Consider the following 19,725-nt stretch of genomic DNA (forward strand, 5'->3'; position numbering starts at 1 on the left):
ATAGTGGCACTGTGGGGACTCATCACTTGGGCCCATTGTGACATCCTGGAGAACCCCCTTTATCCCCAGGGCCCATTGTGAGACCGTGGAGACCCCATTTGTCACTGGTGCCCATTGTGACATCCCAGGACACCCCATTGTCCCCAGGGCCCACTGAGACATCCTGGCGACCACCCTTTGTCCCCAGGGCCCATTATGCACATTCAGGGGACACCCCTTTGTCCCCAAGGCCCATTGTGACATCCTGGGGAGACCCCATTGTCCTCAAGGCCCATTGTGACACCATGGGGACCCCCTTTGTCCCCAGTGCCCATTGTGACATCTTAGGACCCCACTTTGTCCCCAGGGCCCATTGTGACATCCTGGGGACCACCTGTGTCCCCAGGGCCCATTGTGACATCCCAGGACCCCACTTTGTCCCCAGGGCTTATTGTGACACCATGGGGATCTCCCTTGTCCCCAGGGCCCATTGTGACATCCTCGGCACCCCCTTGTCCCCAGGGCCCATTGTGACGTCCCAGGACCCGCCATTGTCCCCAGGGCCCACTGTGACATCCTGGGGACACCCCCTTTGTCCCCAGTGCCCATTGTGACATCCTGCGGACCCCCCTTTGTCCCCAGGGCCCATTTTGACATTCAGGGGACCCACCATTGTCCTCAGGGCCCACTGTGAGGTCCCAGGACCCCCCATTGTCCCCAGGGCCCATTGTGACATCCTCGGCACCCCCTTGTCCCCAGGGCCCATTGTGACATTCAGGGGACCCCACATTGTCCCCAGGGCCCATTGTGACATCCTGGGGACCCCACTTGTCCCCAGGACCCATTGTGACACTGTGGGGACCCCCCCTTGTGCCCAGGGCCCATTGTGACACCGTGGGTACCACCCTTGTCCGCAGGGCCCATTGTGACATCCTGGGGACACCCCCTTGTCCCCAGGGCCCATTGTGACATCCTGGGGACCCCCCTTGTCCCCAGGGCCCATTCTGATACCGTGGGGACCCCCTTTGTCCCCAGGGCCCATTGTGACATCCTGGGGACCCTCCTTGTCCCCAGAGTCCATTGTGACATCCAGGGGACCCCCTTTGTCCCCAGGGCCCATTGTGGCACCATAGGGACCCCTTTTGTCACTGGGGCCCATTGTGACATCCCAGGACCCCCCCTGGTTTCCAGGCCCCATTGTGACATCCTGGGGACCCCATTTGTCCCAAGACTTCATTGTGACATCCTGGGGACCCCACATTGTCCCCAGGGCCCATTGTGACGTCCCAGGACCCCCCATTGTCCCCAGGGCCCACTGTGACATCCTCGGGACCCCCTTGTCCCCAAGGCCCATTGTGACATCCTGGGGACCCCCTTGTCCCCAGGGCCCATTGTGACACCATGGGGATCGCCTTTCTCCCCGTGGCCCATTGTGACATCCCAGGACCCCGCGTTGTCCCCAGGGCCCATTCTGACATCCTGGGGACCCCCCTTGTCCCCATGGCTTATTGTGACACCCTGGGACCGCCTTTTTCCCCAGGGCCCATTGTGATGTCCCAGGACCCCCCATTGTCCCCAGGGACCATTGTGACATCCTGGGGACCCCCTTTGTCCCAAGACCCCATTGTGACATCCTGGGGACCCCGCCTTGTCCCCAAAGCCCATTGTGACATCCTGGGGACCCTCTTTGTCCCGAGGGCCCATTGTGGCACCATGGGGACACCCTTTGTCACTGGGGCCAGTTGTGACATCCCAGGACCCCACTTTGTCCCCAGGGCTTATTGTGATACCATGGGGACCCCCCTTGTCCCCAGGGCCCATTGTGACATTCAGGGGGACTCCTCTTTGTCCCCAGGGCCTATTGTGTCATCCTGGGGATCTCCCCTTGTCTCTAGGGCCCATTGTGAGACTGTGGAAGACCCCCTTTGTCCCCAAGTCCCATTGTGACGTCCCAGGACGCCTCATTGTCCCCAGGACCCATTGTGACTCCATGGGAACCCCCCCTTGTCCCCAGGGCCCATTGTGACATCCTGGGACCCCCCTTTGTCCCCAGTGCTCATTGTGAAATCCTGGGGACCCACTTTGTCCCCAGGGCCCATTGTGGCACCATGGGGAGCGCCTTTGTCACTGGGGACCATTGTGACATTCCAGGATTTTACTTTGTCCCCGGGGACCATTGTGACATCCTGGGGATCCCCCTTTGTCGCCAGGGCCCACTGTGACACCGTGGGCACCCTCTTTGTCCCATGGGCCCATTGTGACCTTCAAGGGACCCCCCATTGTCCCCAGGGCCCATTGTGACATCCTGGGTACCCCCTTTGTCCCCAAGACCCATTGTGACATCCTAGTACCCCCCGCAGTCCCCAGGGCCCATTGTGACATCCTGGGGATCCCTTTGGCCCCAGGGCCCATTGTGACAGGGCGGGGATCCCCCTTGTCCCCAGGGCCCATTGTGAAACCGTGGGGACCCTCTTGTCCCCAGGGCCCATTGTGGCACCGTGGAGACCCCCCCTTTGTCTCCAGTGCCCATTGTGACATCCTGGGGACCCCCTTTGTCCCCAGTGCTCATTGTGACAGGGTGGGACCCCCCTTGTACCCAGGGCCCGTTGTGACATCCTGGGGACCCCATTTGTCCCCAGGGCCTATTGTGACATCCTGGGGAGTACCCTTTATCCCCAGGGCCCATTGTGACATCCTGGGGACCCCCTTTGTCCCTAGGGTTCATTGTGACATCCCAGGACCCCCATTGTCCCCAGGGCCCATTGTGAACAACCTGGGGACCCCCCTTTTTCCCCGGGCCCATTGTGGCGTCCCAGGATGCTTCGTTGTCCCCTGGGCCCATTGTGACATCCCGGGGACCCCTTTTGTCCCCAGGGTCCATTGTGACATCCTGGGGCCTCCCTTTGTCCCCAGGGCCCATTGTGACATCGCAGGAGCCCCCATTGTCCCAAGGGCACATTGTTACATCCTGGGGACCCCCTTGTCCCCAGGGCCCATCGTGGCACCGTGGGGACCCCCCCTTTGTCTCCAGTGCCCATTGTGACATCCTTGGGACCCCCCTTGTCCCCAGGACCCGTTGTGACATCTTGGGGACCCCTATGTCACCAGAGCCCATTGTGATATGCTGGGGAGCCCCCTTTGTCCCCAGGGCCCATTGTGCACATCCTGTGGACCCCTCTTTGTCCCCAGGGCCCATTGTGATATCCTGGGGAGCCCTCTTTTTCCCCAGGGCCTATTGTGACATCCTGGGGACCCCCTTTGTCCCCCGGGCCCATTGTGACATCCTGAAGACCCCCTTTGTCCCCAGGGCCTATTGTGACATGCCAGGACCCCCCCTTTTCTCCAGGGCCCATTGTGACGTCCCAGGACCCCCTATTGTCCCCAGAGCCCATTGTGACATCCCAGGACCCCCCATTGTCCCCAGGCCCCATTATACACATCCTGGGGTCCCCCTTTATCCCCAGGGCCGTTGTGACACCATGGGGACCCCCTTTGTCCCCAGGGCCCATTGTGACGTCCCAGGATGCCCCATTGTCCCCTGGGCCCATTGTGAAATCATGGGGACCCCCTTTGTCCCCAGGGCCTATTGTGACATCCCAGGACCCCCCATTGTCCCCAGGGCCCATTGTGACACCGTGGAGACCCTCCTTGTCCTCAGGGCCCATTATGACATTCAGGGGACTCCTCTTTGTCCCCAGGGCCTATTGTGACATCCTGGGGATCCCTCCTTGTCCCCAGGGCCCATTGTGACGTCCCAGGACCCCCCATTGTCCCCAGGGCCCATTGTGACATTCAGGGGCCCCTGTTTGTCACTGGGGCCCATTGTGACATCCCAGGACCCCACATTGTCCCCTGGACCCATTGTGACTTTCAGGGGACCCCACTTGTCCCCAGGACCCATTGTGATACTATAGGGACCCCCCCTTGTGCCCAGTGCCCATTGTGACACCGTGGGTACCACCCTTGTCCGCAGGGCCCATTGTGACATCCTGGGGACACCCCCTTGTCCCCAGGGCCCATTGTGACATCCTGGGAATCCCCCCTTGTCCCCAGGGCCCATTGTGACATCCTGGGAATCCCTCCTTATCCCCAGGGCCCATTGTGACATCCAGGGGACCCCCCCTTGTCCCCAGGGCCCATTGTGACGTCCCAGGACCCGCCATTGTCCCCAGGGCCCACTGTGACATCCTGGGGACACCCCCTTTGTCCCCAGTGCCCATTGTGACATCCTGCGGACCCCCCTTTGTCCCCAGGGCCCATTTTGACATTCAGGGGACCCACCATTGTCCTCAGGGCCCACTGTGAGGTCCCAGAACCCCCCATTGTCCCCAGGGCCCATTGTGACATCCTCGGCACCCCCTTGTCCCCAGGGCCCATTGTGACATTCAGGGGACCCCACATTGTCCCCAGGGCCCATTGTGACATCCTGGGGACCCCACTTGTCCCCAGGACCCATTGTGACACTATGGGGACCCCCCCTTGTGCCCAGGGCCCATTGTGACACCGTGGGTACCACCCTTGTCCGCAGGGCCCATTGTGACATCCTGGGGACACCCCCTTGTCCCCAGGGCCCATTGTGACATCCTGGGGACCCCCCTTGTCCCCAGGGCCCATTCTGATACCGTGGGGACCCCCTTTGTCCCCAGGGCCCATTGTGACATCCTGGGGACCCTCCTTGTCCCCAGAGTCCATTGTGACATCCAGGGGACCCCCTTTGTCCCCAGGGCCCATTGTGGCACCATAGGGACCCCTTTTGTCACTGGGGCCCATTGTGACATCCCAGGACCCCCCCTGGTTTCCAGGCCCCATTGTGACATCCTGGGGACCCCATTTGTCCCAAGACTTCATTGTGACATCCTGGGGACCCCACATTGTCCCCAGGGCCCATTGTGACATCCCAGGACCCCCCATTGTCCCCAGGGCCCATTGTGACATCCTCGGGACCCCCTTGTCCCCAGGGCCCATTGTGACACCATGGGGATCGCCTTTGTCCCCGTGGCCCATTGTGACATCCCAGAACCCCGCGTTGTCCCCAGGGCCCATTCTGACATCCTGGGGACTCCCCTTGTCCCCATGGCTTATTGTGACACCCTGGGACCGCCTTTGTCCCCAGGGCCCACTGTGATGTCCCAGGAACCCCCATTGTCCCCAGGGACCATTGTGACATCCTGGGGACCCCCTTTGTCCCAAGACCCCATTGTGACATCCTGGGGACCCCGCCTTGTCCCCAAAGCCCATTGTGACATCCTGGGGACCCTCTTTGTCCCCAGGGCCCATTGTGGCACCATGGGGACACCCTTTGTCACTGGGGCCAGTTGTGACATCCCAGGACCCCACTTTGTCCCCAGGGCTTATTGTGATACCATGGGGACCCCCCTTGTCCCCAGGGCCCATTGTGACATTCAGGGGGACTCCTCTTTGTCCCCAGGGCCTATTGTGTCATCCTGGGGATCTCCCCTTGTCTCTAGGGCCCATTGTGAGACTGTGGAAGACCCCCTTTGTCCCCAAGTCCCATTGTGACGTCCCAGGACGCCTCGTTGTCCCCAGGACCCATTGTGACTCCATGGGAACCCCCCCTTGTCCCCAGGGCCCATTGTGACATCCTGGGACCCCCCTTTGTCCCCAGTGCTCATTGTGAAATCCTGGGGACCCACTTTGTCCCCAGGGCCCATTGTGGCACCATGGGGAGCGCCTTTGTCACTGGGGACCATTGTGACATTCCAGGATTTTACTTTGTCCCCGGGGACCATTGTGACATCCTGGGGATCCCCCTTTGTCGCCAGGGCCCACTGTGACACCGTGGGCACCCTCTTTGTCCCATGGGCCCATTGTGACCTTCAAGGGACCCCCCATTGTCCCCAGGGCCCATTGTGACATCCTGGGTACCCCCTTTGTCCCCAAGACCCATTGTGACATCCTAGTACCCCCCGCAGTCCCCAGGGCCCATTGTGACATCCTGGGGATCCCTTTGGCCCCAGGGCCCATTGTGACAGGGCGGGGATCCCCCTTGTCCCCAGGGCCCATTGTGAAACCGTGGGGACCCTCTTGTCCCCAGGGCCCATTGTGGCACCGTGGAGACCCCCCCTTTGTCTCCAGTGCCCATTGTGACATCCTGGGGACCCCCTTTGTCCCCAGTGCTCATTGTGACAGGGTGGGACCCCCCTTGTACCCAGGGCCCGTTGTGACATCCTGGGGACCCCCTTTGTCCCCAGGGCCTATTGTGACATCCTGGGGAGTACCCTTTATCCCCAGGGCCCATTGTGACATCCTGGGGACCCCCTTTGTCCCTAGGGTTCATTGTGACATCCCAGGACCCCCATTGTCCCCAGGGCCCATTGTGAACAACCTGGGGACCCCCCTTTTTCCCCTTGCCCATTGTGGCGTCCCAGGATGCTTCGTTGTCCCCTGGGCCCATTGTGACATCCCGGGGACCCCTTTTGTCCCCAGGGTCCATTGTGACATCCTGGGGCCTCCCTTTGTCCCCAGGGCCCATTGTGACATCGCAGGAGCCCCCATTGTCCCAAGGGCACATTGTTACATCCTGGGGACCCCCTTGTCCCCAGGGCCCATCGTGGCACCGTGGGGACCCCCCCTTTGTCTCCAGTGCCCATTGTGACATCCTTGGGACCCCCCTTGTCCCCAGGACCCGTTGTGACATCTTGGGGACCCCTATGTCACCAGAGCCCATTGTGATATGCTGGGGAGCCCCCTTTGTCCCCAGGGCCCATTGTGCACATCCTGTGGACCCCTCTTTGTCCCCAGGGCCCATTGTGATATCCTGGGGAGCCCTCTTTTTCCCCAGGGCCTATTGTGACATCCTGGGGACCCCCTTTGTCCCCCGGGCCCATTGTGACATCCTGAAGACCCCCTTTGTTCCCCAGGGCCTATTGTGACATGCCAGGACCCCCCCTTTTCTCCAGGGCCCATTGTGACGTCCCAGGACCCCCTATTGTCCCCAGAGCCCATTGTGACATCCCAGGACCCCCCATTGTCCCCAGGCCCCATTATACACATCCTGGGGTCCCCCTTTATCCCCAGGGCCGTTGTGACACCATGGGGACCCCCTTTGTCCCCAGGGCCCATTGTGACGTCCCAGGATGCCCCATTGTCCCCTGGGCCCATTGTGAAATCATGGGGACCCCCTTTGTCCCCAGGGCCTATTGTGACATCCCAGGACCCCCCATTGTCCCCAGGGCCCATTGTGACACCGTGGAGACCCTCCTTGTCCTCAGGGCCCATTATGACATTCAGGGGACTCCTCTTTGTCCCCAGGGCCTATTGTGACATCCTGGGGACCCCCCTTTACTCCAGGGCCCATTGTGACGTCCCAGGACCCCCTATTGTTCCCACGGCCCATTGTGACATTCTGAGGACCCCAAATGTCCCCAGAGCCCATTGTGACATTCTGGGGACCCCTCTTTGTCCCCAGGGCCCATTGTGGCACCATGGACACCCCCTTTGTCCCCAGGGCCCATTGTGACATCCCAGAACCCCAATTTGTCCTCAGGGCCCATTGTGACATCCTGGGGACCCCCTTGTCCCCAGGGCCCATCGTGGCAACGAGGGAACCCCCCCCCCCCCAGTCCCCAGGGCCCATTGTGAAATCCGGGGAACCCCCTGGTCTCCAGGGCCCATAGTGGTACCGTGGGGACTCGTCCTGTCACTTGGGTCCATTGTGACACCATGGGGACCCCGCCTTTGTCCCCAGTACCCATTGTGACATCCTGGGGACCCCTTTGTCCCCGGGGCCCATTGTGACATCCTGGGGACCCCCCTTTGTCCCCAAGGCCCATTGTGACACGGTGGGGACCCCACTTCTTTCCAGGACCCATTGTGACATCCTGGAGACCCCCTTTATCCCCAGAGCTCGTTGTCGCACCATGGGGACCCCCTTTGTCACTGGGGCCCATTGTGACATCCCAGGACCCCCCATTGTCCCCAGGGCCCATTGTGACACCGTGGGGACCCCGCCTTTTCCCCAGGGCCCATTGTGACGTCTCAGGACCCCCTTTGTCCCCAGGGCCCACTGTGGCACCATGGGGACCCCCTTTGTCCTCTGGGCCCATTGTGACATTCCAGGACCCCACTTTGTCCCCAGGGCCCATTGTGACAATTAAGGGACCCCCCTTGTCCCCAGGACCCATTGTGACAATTAAGGGACCCCCTTTGTCCCCAGGGCCCATTATGCACATTCAGGGGACACCCCTTTGTCCCCAAGGCCCATTGTGACATCCTGGGGAGACCCCATTGTCCTCAAGGCCCATTGTGACACCATGGGGACCCCCTTTGTCCCCAGTGCCCATTGTGACATCTTAGGACCCCACTTTGTCCCCAGGGCCCATTGTGACATCCTGGGGACCACCTGTGTCCCCAGGGCCCATTGTGACATCCCAGGACCCCACTTTGTCCCCAGGGCTTATTGTGACACCATGGGGATCTCCCTTGTCCCCAGGGCCCATTGTGACATCCTCGGCACCCCCTTGTCCCCAGGGCCCATTGTGACATTCAGGGGACGCCTCTTTGTCCCCAGGGCCCATTGTGACATCCTGGGGATCCCTCCTTGTCCCCAGGGCCCATTGTGACGTCCCAGGACCCCCCATTGTCCCCAGGGCCCATTGTGACATTCAGGGGCCCCCGTTTGTCACTGGGGCCCATTGTGACATCCCAGGACCCCACATTGTCCCCAGGGCCCATTGTGACTTTCAGGGGACCCCACTTGTCCCCAGGACCCATTGTGATACTATAGGGACCCCCCCTTGTGCCCAGTGCCCATTGTGACACCGTGGGTACCACCCTTGTCCGCAGGGCCCATTGTGACATCCTGGGGACACCCCCTTGTCCCCAGGGCCCATTGTGACATCCTGGGGACCCCCTTTGTCCCCAGTGCTCATTGTGACAGGGTGGGACCCCCCTTGTACCCAGGGCCCGTTGTGACATCCTGGGGACCCCCTTTGTCCCCAGGGCCTATTGTGACATCCTGGGGAGTACCCTTTATCCCCAGGGCCCATTGTGACATCCTGGGGACCCCCTTTGTCCCTAGGGTTCATTGTGACATCCCAGGACCCCCATTGTCCCCAGGGCCCATTGTGAACAACCTGGGGACCCCCCTTTTTCCCCTTGCCCATTGTGGCGTCCCAGGATGCTTCGTTGTCCCCTGGGCCCATTGTGACATCCCGGGGACCCCTTTTGTCCCCAGGGTCCATTGTGACATCCTGGGGCCTCCCTTTGTCCCCAGGGCCCATTGTGACATCGCAGGAGCCCCCATTGTCCCAAGGGCACATTGTTACATCCTGGGGACCCCCTTGTCCCCAGGGCCCATCGTGGCACCGTGGGGACCCCCCCTTTGTCTCCAGTGCCCATTGTGACATCCTTGGGACCCCCCTTGTCCCCAGGACCCGTTGTGACATCTTGGGGACCCCTATGTCACCAGAGCCCATTGTGATATGCTGGGGAGCCCCCTTTGTCCCCAGGGCCCATTGTGCACATCCTGTGGACCCCTCTTTGTCCCCAGGGCCCATTGTGATATCCTGGGGAGCCCTCTTTTTCCCCAGGGCCTATTGTGACATCCTGGGGACCCCCTTTGTCCCCCGGGCCCATTGTGACATCCTGAAGACCCCCTTTGTTCCCCAGGGCCTATTGTGACATGCCAGGACCCCCCCTTTTCTCCAGGGCCCATTGTGACGTCCCAGGACCCCCTATTGTCCCCAGAGCCCATTGTGACATCCCAGGACCCCCCATTGTCCCCAGGCCCCATTATACACATCCTGGGGTCCCCCTTTATCCCCAGGGCCGTTGTGACACCATGGGGACCCCCTTTGTCCCCAGGGCCCATTGTGACGTCCCAGGATGCCCCATTGTCCCCTGGGCCCATTGTGAAATCATGGGGACCCCCTTTGTCCCCAGGGCCTATTGTGACATCCCAGGACCCCCCATTGTCCCCAGGGCCCATTGTGACACCGTGGAGACCCTCCTTGTCCTCAGGGCCCATTATGACATTCAGGGGACTCCTCTTTGTCCCCAGGGCCTATTGTGACATCCTGGGGACCCCCCTTTACTCCAGGGCCCATTGTGACGTCCCAGGACCCCCTATTGTTCCCACGGCCCATTGTGACATTCTGAGGACCCCAAATGTCCCCAGAGCCCATTGTGACATTCTGGGGACCCCTCTTTGTCCCCAGGGCCCATTGTGGCACCATGGACACCCCCTTTGTCCCCAGGGCCCATTGTGACATCCCAGAACCCCAATTTGTCCTCAGGGCCCATTGTGACATCCTGGGGACCCCCTTGTCCCCAGGGCCCATCGTGGCACCGAGGGAACCCCCCCCCCCCAGTCCCCAGGGCCCATTGTGAAATCCGGGGAACCCCCTGGTCTCCAGGGCCCATAGTGGTACCGTGGGGACTCGTCCTGTCACTTGGGTCCATTGTGACACCATGGGGACCCCGCCTTTGTCCCCAGTACCCATTGTGACATCCTGGGGACCCCTTTGTCCCCGGGGCCCATTGTGACATCCTGGGGACCCCCCTTTGTCCCCAAGGCCCATTGTGACACGGTGGGGACCCCACTTCTTTCCAGGACCCATTGTGACATCCTGGAGACCCCCTTTATCCCCAGAGCTCGTTGTCGCACCATGGGGACCCCCTTTGTCACTGGGGCCCATTGTGACATCCCAGGACCCCCCATTGTCCCCAGGGCCCATTGTGACACCGTGGGGACCCCGCCTTTTCCCCAGGGCCCATTGTGACGTCTCAGGACCCCCTTTGTCCCCAGGGCCCACTGTGGCACCATGGGGACCCCCTTTGTCCTCTGGGCCCATTGTGACATTCCAGGACCCCACTTTGTCCCCAGGGCCCATTGTGACAATTAAGGGACCCCCCTTGTCCCCAGGACCCATTGTGACAATTAAGGGACCCCCTTTGTCCCCAGGGCCCATTATGCACATTCAGGGGACACCCCTTTGTCCCCAAGGCCCATTGTGACATCCTGGGGAGACCCCATTGTCCTCAAGGCCCATTGTGACACCATGGGGACCCCCTTTGTCCCCAGTGCCCATTGTGACATCTTAGGACCCCACTTTGTCCCCAGGGCCCATTGTGACATCCTGGGGACCACCTGTGTCCCCAGGGCCCATTGTGACATCCCAGGACCCCACTTTGTCCCCAGGGCTTATTGTGACACCATGGGGATCTCCCTTGTCCCCAGGGCCCATTGTGACATCCTCGGCACCCCCTTGTCCCCAGGGCCCATTGTGACATTCAGGGGACGCCTCTTTGTCCCCAGGGCCCATTGTGACATCCTGGGGATCCCTCCTTGTCCCCAGGGCCCATTGTGACGTCCCAGGACCCCCCATTGTCCCCAGGGCCCATTGTGACATTCAGGGGCCCCCGTTTGTCACTGGGGCCCATTGTGACATCCCAGGACCCCACATTGTCCCCAGGGCCCATTGTGACTTTCAGGGGACCCCACTTGTCCCCAGGACCCATTGTGATACTATAGGGACCCCCCCTTGTGCCCAGTGCCCATTGTGACACCGTGGGTACCACCCTTGTCCGCAGGGCCCATTGTGACATCCTGGGGACACCCCCTTGTCCCCAGGGCCCATTGTGACATCCTGGGAATCCCCCCTTGTCCCCAGGGCCCATTGTGACATCCTGGGAATCCCTCCTTATCCCCAGGGCCCATTGTGACATCCAGGGGACCCCCCCTTGTCCCCAGGGCCCATTGTGACGTCCCAGGACACGCCATTGTCCCCAGGGCCCACTGTGACATCCTGGGGACACCCCCTTTGTCCCCAGTGCCCATTGTGACATCCTGCGGACCCCCCTTTGTCCCCAGGGCCCATTTTGACATTCAGGGGACCCACCATTGTCCTCAGGGCCCACTGTGAGGTCCCAGGACCCCCCATTGTCCCCAGGGCCCATTGTGACATCCTCGGCACCCCCTTGTCCCCAGGGCCCATTGTCACATTCAGGGGACCCCACATTGTCCCCAGGGCCCATTGTGACATCCTGGGGACCCCACTTGTCCCCAGGACCCATTGTGACACTATGGGGACCCCCCCTTGTGCCCAGGGCCCATTGTGACACCGTGGGTACCACCCTTGTCCGCAGGGCCCATTGTGACATCCTGGGGACACCCCCTTGTCCCCAGGGCCCATTGTGACGTCCCAGGACCCCCCATTGTCTCCAGGGCCCATTGTGACATCCTGGGGATCCCTCCTTGTCCCCAGGGCCTATTGTGATGTCCCAGGACCCCACTTTGTCCCCAGGGCCCATTGTGACATCCTCTGCACCCCCTTGTCCCCAGGGCCCATTGTGACATTCAGGGGCCCCCGTTTGTCACCAGGGCCCATTGTGACATCCCAGGACTCCACATTGTCCCCAGGGCCCATTGTGACTTTCAGGGGACCCCACTTGTCCCCAGGACCGATTGTGACATCCTGGGGACCCCACTTGTCCCCAGGACCCATTGTGACACTATGGGGTCCCCCCCTTGTGCCCAGGGCCCATTGTGACACCGTGGGTACCACCCTTGTCCGCAGGGCCCATTGTGACATCCTGGGGACACCCCCTTGTCCCCAGGGCCCATTCTGATACCGTGGGGACCTCCTTTGTCCCCAGGGCCCATTGTGATATCCTGGGGACCCCCTTTGTCCCCAGGGCCCATTGTGGCACCATAGGGACCCCTTTTGTCACTGGGGCCCATTGTGACATCCCAGGACACCCCCTGGTTTCCAGGCCCAATTGTGACATCCTGGGGACCCCCTTTCTCCCAAGACTTCATTGTGACATCCTGGGGACCCCACATTGTCCCCAGGGCCCATTGTGACATCCCAGGACCCCCCATTGTCCCCAGGGCCCATTGTGACATCCTGGGGACCCACCCTTGTCCCCAGGGCCCATTGTGACGTCCCAGGACCCCCCATTGTCCCCAGGGCCCATTGTGACATCCTCGGCACCCCCTTGTCCCCAGGGCCCATTGTGACATCCTGGGGACCCCCCCTTGTCCCCAGGGCCCATTGTGACGTCCCAGGACCCCCCATTGTCCCCAGGGCCCATTGTGACATCCTCTGCACCCCCTTGTCCCCAGGGCCCATTGTGACATTCAGGGGACCCCTCTTTTTCCCCAGGGCCCATTGTGACATCCTGGGGACCCCCCCTTGTCCCCAGGGCCCATTGTGACGTCCCAGGACCCCCCATTGTCCCCAGGGCCCATTGTGACATTCAGGGGACCCCCCTTTGTCCCCAGGGCCCATTCTGATACCGTGGGGACCCCCTTTGTCCCCAGGGCCCATTGTGACATGCTGGGGACGCTCTTTGTCCCCAGGGCCCATTGTGACATCCTGGGGACCCTCCTTGTCCCCAGAGCCCATTGTGACATCCAGGGGACCCCCTTTGTCCCCAGGGCCCATTGTAGCACCATGAGGACCCTCTTTGTCACTGGAGCCCATTGTGACATCCCAGGACCCCCCTTTGTCCCCAGGGCCCATTGTGACATCCTGGGGACCCTCCTTGTCCCCAGAGCCCATTGTGACATCCCAGGACCCCACTTTGTCCCCAGGGCTTATTGTGACACCATGGGGATCTCCCTTGTCCCCAGGGCCCATTGTGACATCCCATGACCCCCCTTTGTCCCCAGTGCTATTGTGCAATCCTGGGGACCCCTTTTGTCCCCAGGGCCCATTGTGGCACCATTGGCAACCTCTTTGTCACTGGGGGCCATTGTGACATTCCAGGAATCCACTTTGACCCCAGGGCTCGTTCTGACACCTTGGGGACTCCCATTGTCCCCAGGGCCCATTGTGACATCCTGGGCAACCCCATTGTCCCCAGGGCCCATTGTGACATCTGGGGGACGCCCTTGTCCCCAGGACCCATCGTGGCACCGTGGGGACCCTCCTTGTCACTTGGGCCCATTGTGACACTATGGGGACCCCCCCTTTGTCCCCAGTGCCCATTGTGACATTCTGCGGACCCCCCTTTGTCCCCAGGGCCCATTGTGACCTTCAGGGGACCCACCATTGTCCTCAGGGCCCATTGTGAGGTCCCAGGACCCCCCATTGTCCCCAGGACCGATTGTGACATTCAGGGGATCGCCTTTGTCACTGGGGCCCATTGTGACACCATGGAGACCCCCGCTTGTCCTCAGGGTCCATTGTGACATCCTGGGCACCCCCCATTTTCCCCAGGACCCATTGTGACATCCTGGCCATCCCCTTGCTCCCAGGGCCTGTTGTGGCACCATGGGGACACCCCCTTTGTCCTCTGGGCCCATTGTGACATTCCAGGACCCCACTTTGTCCCCAGGGCCCATTGTGACAATTAAGGGACCCCCCTTGTCCCCAGGACCCATTGTGACAATTAAGGGACCCCCTTTGTCCCCAGGGCCCATTATGCACATTCAGGGGACACCCCTTTGTCCCCAAGGCCCATTGTGACATCCTGGGGAGACCCCATTGTCCTCAAGGCCCATTGTGACACCATGGGGACCCCCTTTGTCCCCAGTGCCCATTGTGACATCTTAGGACCCCACTTTGTCCCCAGGACCCATTGTGACATCCTGGGGACCACCTGTGTCCCCAGGGCCCATTGTGACATCCCAGGACCCCACTTTGTCCCCAGGGCTTATTGTGACACCATGGGGATCTCCCTTGTCCCCAGGGCCCATTGTGACATCCTCGGCACCCCCTTGTCCCCAGGGCCCATTGTGACATTCAGGGGACGCCTCTTTGTCCCCAGGGCCCATTGTGACATCCTGGGGATCCCTCCTTGTCCCCAGGGCCCATTGTGACGTCCCAGGACCCCCCATTGTCCCCAGGGCCCATTGTGACATTCAGGGGCCCCCGTTTGTCACTGGGGCCCATTGTGACATCCCAGGACCCCACATTGTCCCCAGGGCCCATTGTGACTTTCAGGGGACCCCACTTGTCCCCAGGACCCATTGTGATACTATAGGGACCCCCCCTTGTGCCCAGTGCCCATTGTGACACCGTGGGTACCACCCTTGTCCGCAGGGCCCATTGTGACATCCTGGGGACACCCCCTTGTCCCCAGGGCCCATTGTGACATCCTGGGAATCCCCCCTTGTCCCCAGGGCCCATTGTGACATCCTGGGAATCCCTCCTTATCCCCAGGGCCCATTGTGACATCCAGGGGACCCCCCCTTGTCCCCAGGGCCCATTGTGACGTCCCAGGACACGCCATTGTCCCCAGGGCCCACTGTGACATCCTGGGGACACCCCCTTTGTCCCCAGTGCCCATTGTGACATCCTGCGGACCCCCCTTTGTCCCCAGGGCCCATTTTGACATTCAGGGGACCCACCATTGTCCTCAGGGCCCACTGTGAGGTCCCAGGACCCCCCATTGTCCCCAGGGCCCATTGTGACATCCTCGGCACCCCCTTGTCCCCAGGGCCCATTGTCACATTCAGGGGACCCCACATTGTCCCCAGGGCCCATTGTGACATCCTGGGGACCCCACTTGTCCCCAGGACCCATTGTGACACTATGGGGACCCCCCCTTGTGCCCAGGGCCCATTGTGACACCGTGGGTACCACCCTTGTCCGCAGGGCCCATTGTGACATCCTGGGGACACCCCCTTGTCCCCAGGGCCCATTGTGACGTCCCAGGACCCCCCATTGTCTCCAGGGCCCATTGTGACATCCTGGGGATCCCTCCTTGTCCCCAGGGCCTATTGTGATGTCCCAGGACCCCACTTTGTCCCCAGGGCCCATTGTGACATCCTCTGCACCCCCTTGTCCCCAGGGCCCATTGTGACATTCAGGGGCCCCCGTTTGTCACCAGGGCCCATTGTGACATCCCAGGACTCCACATTGTCCCCAGGGCCCATTGTGACTTTCAGGGGACCCCACTTGTCCCCAGGACCGATTGTGACATCCTGGGGACCCCACTTGTCCCCAGGACCCATTGTGACACTATGGGGTCCCCCCCTTGTGCCCAGGGCCCATTGTGACACCGTGGGTACCACCCTTGTCCGCAGGGCCCATTGTGACATCCTGGGGACACCCCCTTGTCCCCAGGGCCCATTCTGATACCGTGGGGACCTCCTTTGTCCCCAGGGCCCATTGTGATATCCTGGGGACCCCCTTTGTCCCCAGGGCCCATTGTGGCACCATAGGGACCCCTTTTGTCACTGGGGCCCATTGTGACATCCCAGGACGCCCCCTGGTTTCCAGGCCCAATTGTGACATCCTGGGGACCCCCTTTCTCCCAAGACTTCATTGTGACATCCTGGGGACCCCACATTGTCCCCAGGGCCCATTGTGACGTCCCAGGACCCCCCATTGTCCCCAGGGCCCATTGTGACATCCTCGGCACCCCCTTGTCCCCAGGGCCCATTGTGACATCCTGGGGACCCCCCCTTGTCCCCAGGGCCCATTGTGACGTCCCAGGACCCCCCATTGTCCCCAGGGCCCATTGTGACATCCTCTGCACCCCCTTGTCCCCAGGGCCCATTGTGACATTCAGGGGACCCCTCTTTTTCCCCAGGGCCCATTGTGACATCCTGGGGACCCCCCCTTGTCCCCAGGGCCCATTGTGACGTCCCAGGACCCCCCATTGTCCCCAGGGCCCATTGTGACATTCAGGGGACCCCCCTTTGTCCCCAGGGCCCATTCTGATACCGTGGGGACCCCCTTTGTCCCCAGGGCCCATTGTGACATGCTGGGGACGCTCTTTGTCCCCAGGGCCCATTGTGACATCCTGGGGACCCTCCTTGTCCCCAGAGCCCATTGTGACATCCAGGGGACCCCCTTTGTCCCCAGGGCCCATTGTAGCACCATGAGGACCCTCTTTGTCACTGGAGCCCATTGTGACATCCCAGGACCCCCCTTTGTCCCCAGGGCCCATTGTGACATCCTGGGGACCCTCCTTGTCCCCAGAGCCCATTGTGACATCCCAGGACCCCACTTTGTCCCCAGGGCTTATTGTGACACCATGGGGATCTCCCTTGTCCCCAGGGCCCATTGTGACATCCCATGACCCCCCTTTGTCCCCAGTGCTATTGTGCAATCCTGGGGACCCCTTTTGTCCCCAGGGCCCATTGTGGCACCATTGGCAACCTCTTTGTCACTGGGGGCCATTGTGACATTCCAGGAATCCACTTTGACCCCAGGGCTCGTTCTGACACCTTGGGGACTCCCATTGTCCCCAGGGCCCATTGTGACATCCTGGGCAACCCCATTGTCCCCAGGGCCCATTGTGACATCTGGGGGACGCCCTTGTCCCCAGGACCCATCGTGGCACCGTGGGGACCCTCCTTGTCACTTGGGCCCATTGTGACACTATGGGGACCCCCCCTTTGTCCCCAGTGCCCATTGTGACATTCTGCGGACCCCCCTTTGTCCCCAGGGCCCATTGTGACCTTCAGGGGACCCACCATTGTCCTCAGGGCCCATTGTGAGGTCCCAGGACCCCCCATTGTCCCCAGGACCGATTGTGACATTCAGGGGATCGCCTTTGTCACTGGGGCCCATTGTGACACCATGGAGACCCCCGCTTGTCCTCAGGGTCCATTGTGACATCCTGGGCACCCCCCATTTTCCCCAGGACCCATTGTGACATCCTGGCCATCCCCTTGCTCCCAGGGCCTGTTGTGGCACCATGGGGACACCCCCTTTGTCCCCAGGGCCCATTGTGACATCCCAGGACCCCCCTTTGTCCCCAGGGCCCATTGTAGCACCATGGGGACCCCCTTTGACCCCAGGGCCCATTGTGGCACCATGGCAACCCCTTTTGTCCCCAGGGCCCATTGTGACATTCTTGGACCCCACTTTGTCCCCAGGGCCTATTGTGACACCATGGGGACCCCCCCTTGTCCTCAGGACTCATTCTCACATCCTGGACACCCCCCATTGACCCCAGGGCCCATTGTGACATCCACTACACTACCTTGTCCCCAGGGCCCATTGTGACATTCAGGGGACCCCTCTTTGTCCCCAGGGCCCATTGTGACATCCTAGAGACCCCCCCTTGTCCCCAGGGCCCATTGTGACGTCCCAGGACCCCCCATTGTCCCCAGGGCCCATTGTGACATTCAGGGGACCCCCCTTTGTCCCCAGGGCCCATTCTGATACCGTCGGGACCCCCCCTTTGTCTCCAGTGCCCATTGTGACATCCGTGGGACCCCCCTTGTCCCCAGGACCCGTTGTGACATCTTGGGGACCCCTATGTCACCAGAGCCCATTGTGATATCCTGGGGAGCCCCCTTTGTCCCCAGGGCCCATTGTGCACATCCTGTGGACCCCTCTTTGTCCCCAGGGCCCATTGTGATATCCTGGGGAGCCCTCTTTTTCCCCAGGGCCTATTGTGACATCCTGGTGACCCCCTTTGTCCCCCGGGCCCATTGTGACATCCTGAAGACCCCCTTTGTCCCCAGGGCCTATTGTGACATGCCAGGACCCCCCCTTTTCTCCAGGGCCCATTGTGACGTCCCAGGACCCCCTATTGTCCCCAGAGCCCATTGTGACATCCTGGGGACCCTCCTTGTCCCAAGACCCCATTGTGACATCCTGGGGACCCCCTTTGTCCCAAGACCCCATTGTGAAATCCTGGGGACCCACTTTGTCCCCAGGGCCCATTGTGGCACCATGGGGAGCGCCTTTGTCACTGGGGACCATTGTGACATTCCAGGATTTTACTTTGTCCCCGGGGCTTATTGTGACATCCTGCGGATCCCCCTTTGTCGCCAGGGCCCACTGTGACACCGTGGGCACCCTCTTTGTCCCATGGGCCCATTGTGACCTTCAAGGGACCCCCCATTGTCCCCAGGGCCCATTGTGACATCCTGGGTACCCCCTTTGTCCCCAAGACCCATTGTGACATCCTAGTACCCCCCGCAGTCCCCAGGGCCCATTGTGACACCATGGGGATCGCCTTTGTCCCCGTGGCCCATTGTGACATCCCAGGACCCCGCGTTGTCCCCAGGGCCCATTCTGACATCCTGGGGACCCCCCTTCTCCCCAGGGCTTATTGTGACATCCTGGGGACCCCTTTGTCCCAGGGGCACATTGTGGCACCATGGGGACCCCCTTTATCCCCAGGGCCACTTGTGACATCCTGGGGACCCCCCTTGTCCCCAGTGCCCATTATGACATTCTGGGGACCCCCTTTGTCCCAGGGGTACATTGTGGCACCACGGGGACCCCCTTTGTCACCGGGGCCCATTGTGACATCCCAGGACCCCAAGTCGTCCCCAGGGCCCATTGTGACACCATGGGTACCCCCTTTGTCCCATGGGCCCATTGTGACATCCTGGGGACCCCCTTGTCGCCAGGGCCCATCGTGGCACCGTGGGGACCCCCCTTTGTCCCCAGGGCCCATTGTGACATCCTGCGGACCCCCCTTGTCCCCATGGCTTATTGTGACACCCTGGGACCGCCTTTGTCCCCAGGGCCCATTGTGACGTCCCAGGACCCCCCATTGTCCCCAGGGACCATTGTGACATCCTGGGGACCCCCTTTGTCCCAAGACCCCATTGTGACATCCTGGGGACCCCGCCTTGTCCCCAAAGCCCATTGTGACATCCTGGGGACCCTCTTTGTCCCCAGGGCCCATTGTGGCACCATGGGGACACCCTTTGTCACTGGGGCCAGTGGTGACATCCCAGGACCCCACTTTGTCCCCAGGGCTTATTGTGATACCATGGGGACCCCCCTTGTCCCCAGGGCCCATTGTGACATTCAGGGGGACTCCTCTTTGTCCCCAGGGCCTATTGTGTCATCCTGGGGA

This window comes from Patagioenas fasciata, chromosome 16 (assembly GCF_037038585.1).
Source record: "Patagioenas fasciata isolate bPatFas1 chromosome 16, bPatFas1.hap1, whole genome shotgun sequence".
In the NCBI taxonomy this organism is placed as follows: domain Eukaryota; kingdom Metazoa; phylum Chordata; class Aves; order Columbiformes; family Columbidae; genus Patagioenas; species Patagioenas fasciata.